Here is a 6,630-nt window from a genome sequence, read left to right on the forward strand (position 1 = left end):
CTTTATTTTCATTTCTGACAATATGAGGCGTATATGATATATATGTATGTAATTACTGTATTTGTTCAATAACAATGATACAATAACTAAGAAAATCGTTTATTTTCCTTTAATACACGGAACGGAAAAATCTTCCTTTATTTTCATTTCTGACACTATGAGGCGTATATGATATAAGTGTATGTAATTAATGTATTTGTTCAATAACAATGATACAATAACTAAGAAAATTATGTATTTTCCTTTAATACAAGGAACGGAAAAATCTTCATCAAATAAACTATTAGAAAAAAAAATACGTTATACAACTCACATTAATCAAGTTCCAGCAGAAAAATACATAAAAGAATAATTAACTCTGGAAATGACCTAGAGAGTTTTTAAAAAAAAAAAAAAATCATGAAGTCAAATACTTAAAACATTCAGAGGAAAAGATTCAAAACTAATTTAAGAGTAAAAATGTAATGTAAAAATCTAGTTGCATTTTTCTCTAGTGAATGAATATTTATCACGAACGACAGAAAATTCTGAAAGGTCAAAGCTGAGTGATTCTGAAATCTCGACACATATTGCGACATGAGTAAAAAATACTGAAATTTTAATATGAAATGTGTTACCTACTTGAAAGGAAAAAAATTAATCATTTTGGAGGGGAGGAATGTCCTTATCAAAACTTTTTTTCTCAAGTCTTGCACAATGTTTTACATCTTTCCTTAAGCCCTGATAACTGATCTTTCTCACAAATTAAATAACAAGAAATATACTACATATTCATTCTGGATATGAAACCCTGATAATGAATCTTTCTTACAAATTAAAAAACAGGAAATATAATATATATTTCATTCTGGATATGAAACCCTGATAATCTTTCTCACAAGTTAAATAACAAGAAATATACTATATATTTCTTTTTGGATATGAAACCCTGATAATTAATCTTTCTCACAAATTAAATAACAGGAAATATACTATATATTTCTTTTCGGATATGAAACCCTGATAATCAATCTTTCTCACAAATTAAATAACAAGAAATATACAATATATTTCTTGCTGGATATGAAAAACCAGATAATTATTCATTTTCACAAATTAAATAACAAGAAATATACAATATATTTCTTGCTGGATATGAAACCCTGATAATTAACCTTTCTCACAAATTAAATAACAAGAAATAAACTATATATTTCTTGTTGGATATGAAACCCTGATAATTAATCTTTCTCACAAGTTAAATAACAAGAAATATACTATATATTTCTTTTTGGATATGAAATCCTGATAATCAATCTTTCTCACAAATTAAATAAGAGGAAATATACTCTTTTTTTTTGGATAGGAAATCCTGATAATTAATGTTTCTCACAAATTAGGTAACAAAAAATATATAATATATTTCTTGTTGGATATGAAACCCTGATAATTAATCTTTCTCACAAATAAAATAAAAGGAAATATACTATATATTTCTTTTCGGATATGAAACCCTGATAATCAATCTTTCTCACAAATTAAATAACAAGAAATATACAATACATTTCTTGCTGGATATGAAACCCTGATAATTAATCTTTCTCACAAGTTAAATAAAAGGAAATATACTATATATTTCTTTTCGTATATGAAACCCTGATAATTAATCTTTCGCACAAATTAAATAACAAGAAATATACAATATATTTCTTGTTGGATATGAAACCCTGTTAATTAATCTTTTTCACAAATTAAATAACAGGAATATACTATATATTTCTCTTCGGATATGAAACCCTGATAATTAATCTTTCTCACAAATCAAATAAGAGGAAATATACTATTCTTTTTGGATAGGAAATCCTGATAATTAATCTTTCTCACAAATTAAATAACAGGAAATATACTATATATTTCCTTTAGGATATGAAACCCTGATAATTAATCTTTCTCAAAAATGAAATAACAAGAAATATACTATATATTTCTTTTCGGATATGAAACCCTGATAATCAATCTTTTTCACAAGTTAAATATATAACAAGAAATATACAATATATTTCTTGTTGGACATGAACCCCTGATAATTAATCTTTCTCACAAGTTAAATAACAAGAAATATACAATATATTTCTTGATGGATATGAAACCCTGATAATTAATCTTCTCACAAATAAAATAACAAGAAATATACTATATACTTCTTGTTGGATATGAAACTCGGCGTTCTTTGAATATAAGACCATACTTATGACTGGATCATTAATTAAGTTGTTTTCTGTGACTACAGAATTAATCAGGTGGTTTTCTATGTGTTTTAACACATAACATATTTGGAAATTAATGATAAATCTTAGCATTCTGGTTATTTGTTACTGTGACCAGCTGTGAAATTATCTTCCTAATCAGGTAATTGAATCGGGAGAACTTCATAGTTCAAACTTGCAGCAAATGTTTTAATGTTGAACAGGCTGACATTAGTCTTTCTATAACTTATATATGAGATATCTGTTTAGCTGTTGTTACTGTTTTTAAAATATTTTATTCTAATTGTTCATTATTTCTCAACTTGTTTATTTCCTTATTTCCTTTCCTCACTGGGTTATTTTTCCCTGTTGGAGCCCTTGGGCTTATAGAATCTTGCTTTTCCAACTGGAGTTGTAGCTTAGCTAATAATAATAATAATAATAATAATAATAATAATAATAATAATAATAATAATAATAATAATAATAATAAATGATAGTTTAAACCTCTGCAAAATATATTAAAAACTCTATGGTGCCAACCCATATAATTTCACTTCAAGACTCCTAGGTTGGTTAAACAAGTCTGAATAAGTCATTCCTCAAAAAGTTTAACTTAAACTAACAGCCTTGATAATAGGAAGGAATATTGCCATGCATAATTTCAATTTACAAAGAGATAGTTGTATAAAATATGTAAAGCAAAAGCCATTAACTTAAGGAAATACTTGGATATCTACACAGGGTAAATAAAATATAACAATATAAAGAACCAATGTTACGATTTTGTAAGGTTTTCCTATAATTCTGTTCAGACTATTCATCTGATACATTTTAATCCAAAAATATGGTATTAAACTCTATCTTACTGGAAAAGGGGAGAGTGTAAGCTATGAAAATACTTTCTACATAAATTCCATGATGTTTTATATACGCGAGACAAGCTTTGTACAACTCGAAATATCTAAATATTAATAGCATCATCATTTTCAATTGCTCGCCTACAGCTATGGAGGAATTTGGAATTTTAAACCTGAAATAAAATTGAATAAGTTTAAGAGAAAGTCATAAATGAAACGGTGTTTGAACTTCTGTACTTGGTAGAAATATAGATCACATAGGTTACTTTACAAGAGCAATAACTTTACATGGTTAAAAGAAAAGTGGGAATAAAATGGTGAAAATATTACATTCAATTCAATTTAATATCCTTTCCTCGAATCACTAACTAAACTACCGTGTATATATATATATATATATATATATATATATGAAATTCATGATTTTAATGCATATTACAAACAAAGTCAAATTAACAAATATTTATATACTTAAGTAAATTTACTGTTTAAGAAGATCAAAAGATAAACGAGTCACAGCCTTGCCGTTCACAGAAAGCCTCTTATGTATGTTTATACACGCATACATACATACATATATATATTTATATATATATATATATATATATATATATACATATATATATACATATATATAGATATATATACATATATATAGATATATATACATATATATAGATATATATACATATAGATATATATACATATATATATATATATATATATATATATTTATGTATGTATGTATGCTTGTGCGTGTGTGTATACACACACTTCGACCTTGTATAAATACTTCACTGAGCTAAGTAGTACAAAAACGAGTTTTCTGGTTGTCAATCTAATAGTCCAGTCGCTGTAAAGTATTGTAGGATAAGCCTGAACGAAGTGTGAAACAACTTTATCAAGGAAAAAAAATATGAATAAAACCATTCAGACATCTTTCAACAGCGCTAACGATCAATCTGTATTAATCCTCAAATACTGAAGAGAGAGAGATACGGTCTTTTAAGCCTCTCTCGCAATTGCAGGACTTACCATTAACTACAATTAAATCTATATTGGCATCCGGGTGAAGTACCGTTTGATTTAATTGAATATTACTGAGCAGTGAATGATGTCTTCCAGCTATGTTAAAATCAATTTTCATTAATCTCAATTGGATCAACTAATTGAGTTGGTATTATAACCTCCGCCAACGAAGTTGGAAGGAGGTTATGTTTTCGCCCCTGTTTGTGTGTTTGTAATGTGTGTGTGATGTTTTTTTTTTCTTTTTCCGAACAGCTTTCTGGCCACAATTTTAATCATAGAGTAATAAAACTTGCAAGGATTATCTGTTATGTCAAAAGCTGGAAATGATGGCATTAGTCACAAGAGGTAAATAATAAAAAAACACAAAGTTGAATTAGAAAATAGTTATAAGACTTAAATCTTAATGGTAAATGCAAATATTAAAAAAAGATGGCTCCAAATTCAGACGGACTATGCAACTGTCACCGTATTGCTATTCATAAACCGAACTAGTACAATTGAAAAAGGAATTTCTAAAGATTTAAATGCATATTATTCCATTCTACATTTACAATATTAAAAATTGTAATTAAAGTAAGCACTTTATTTGTTTTCATATTTTTAAACAAAAGAGAACACGCAATAAGGACGACTGATAATGGTCTCCTTACAAAAATGACCAATAATTTAAGTTATTAAAATTAAATAAGCATATGAGGGGGATATTGGATCCCAAATTATGAAGCATTTAAAGATTTAAAGGCCCTCAAGAATGGCAGAAACATGGGACAGTGACATCTCCCTATCAAGCAGGAGAATGCCCAAGAGACTGACTATATAAACATATGATCAGCGCTCAAGCCCCCTCTCCACCTAAGCTAGGACCAAAAAGAGCCAGGAAATGGCTACTGATGACTCAGCAGGAAGACCTATAGGCTCCCCCAAACTCCCCCTCCTTAGTTCACAAGGATGGTGAGGTTGCAGCGACCAAAGTAACTAACGAGTTTGAGCGGGACTAGAACCCCAGTCAAGGTCGTTACCATGATGAGGTTGCAGGAACCAAAGTAACTAACGAATTTGAGAGGGACTAAAACCCCAGTCTGGGGATCACCAGTGAGAGACGTTATCACATAGGCCACCACAACCCTAATTTAGTATTCAAAATAAATTTCCTTGATCGTCACCCACAGCAGATACAGTTAATCATTATGAAGAGTTAAAATTTACCATTATAAAAGGATACGAATGCTTTAGCGGCTTCAGCATTCGGTTTTTAAACAAATTCCACCCGGATATCCGAAACCTGCGAGAATAGATTGGCATAAATATGTCTGCGAAGCTTCATAAAATTTTGCTGATGCGTTCTTGAGATATTTTGCAAAAGCTGAAACAGATGCGCGCACGAATACATATTCCCAACGGCAGAAGGGTGAATACATAAATGAATAGACAGTGTTAGAATCACATAAACTAAAGCGTATATTCAACGTACACATAACTCGCATATATTAAAGTGGGCTAAGAGTCCGAATGAATGAGAGAGAGAGAGAGAGAGAGAGAGAGAGAGAGAGAGAAATAAAACAGATCGAGGACACATCTCGTATATATTAAAGTGGGCTGAGTCTGAATGAATGAGAGAGAGAAGAGAGAGAGAGGAGAGAGAGAGAGAGAGAGAATAAAACAGATCGAGGACACATCTCGTATATATTAAAGTGGGCTAAGAGTCCGAATGAATGAGAGAGAGAGAGAGAGAGGAGAGAGAGAGAGAGAGAGAAATAAAACAGATCGAGGACACATCTCGTATATATTAAAGTGGGCTAAGAGTCCGAATGAAATGAGAGAGAGAGAGAGAGAGAGAGAGAGAGAGAAATAAAACAGATCGAGGACACATCTCGTATATATTAAAGTGGGCTAAGAGTCCGAATGAATGAGAGAGAGAGAGAGAGAGAGAGAGAGAGAGAGAGAGAGAGAGAGAAATAAAACAGATCGAGGACACATCTCGTATATATTAAAGTGGGCTAAGAGTCTGAATGAATGAGAGAGAGAGAGAGAGAGAGAGAGAGAGAGAGGTGAGAGAGAGAGAGAGAGAGAGAGAGAGAAATAAAACAGATCGAGGACACTTCTCGTATATATTAAAGTGGGCTAAGAGTCCGAATGAATGAGAGAGAGAGAGAGAGAGAGAGAGAGAGAGAAATAAAACAGATCGAGGACACATCTCGTATATATTAAAGTGGGCTAAGAGTCTGAATGAATGAGAGAGAGAGAGAGAGAGAGAGAGAGAGAGAGAGAGAGAAATAAAACAGATCGAGGACACATCTCGTATATATTAAAGTGGGCTAAGAGTCTGAATGAATGAGAGGAGAGAGAGAGAGAGAGAGAGAGAGAGAGAAATGTTGTCTTCTCAAAATAAAATAAGAGAAACCTTTATATTCTGAGAAAAAATAAGATGAGAAAAAAATTTGTCTTCAGAAAAATGAGAGAAAGAGAGAGAGAGAGAGAGAGAGAGAGAGAGAGAGAGCCAGGCCACCAAGCCGCAA

This window comes from Palaemon carinicauda, chromosome 14, assembly GCF_036898095.1.
Source record: "Palaemon carinicauda isolate YSFRI2023 chromosome 14, ASM3689809v2, whole genome shotgun sequence".
NCBI classification, from domain to species: Eukaryota; Metazoa; Arthropoda; class Malacostraca; order Decapoda; family Palaemonidae; genus Palaemon; species Palaemon carinicauda.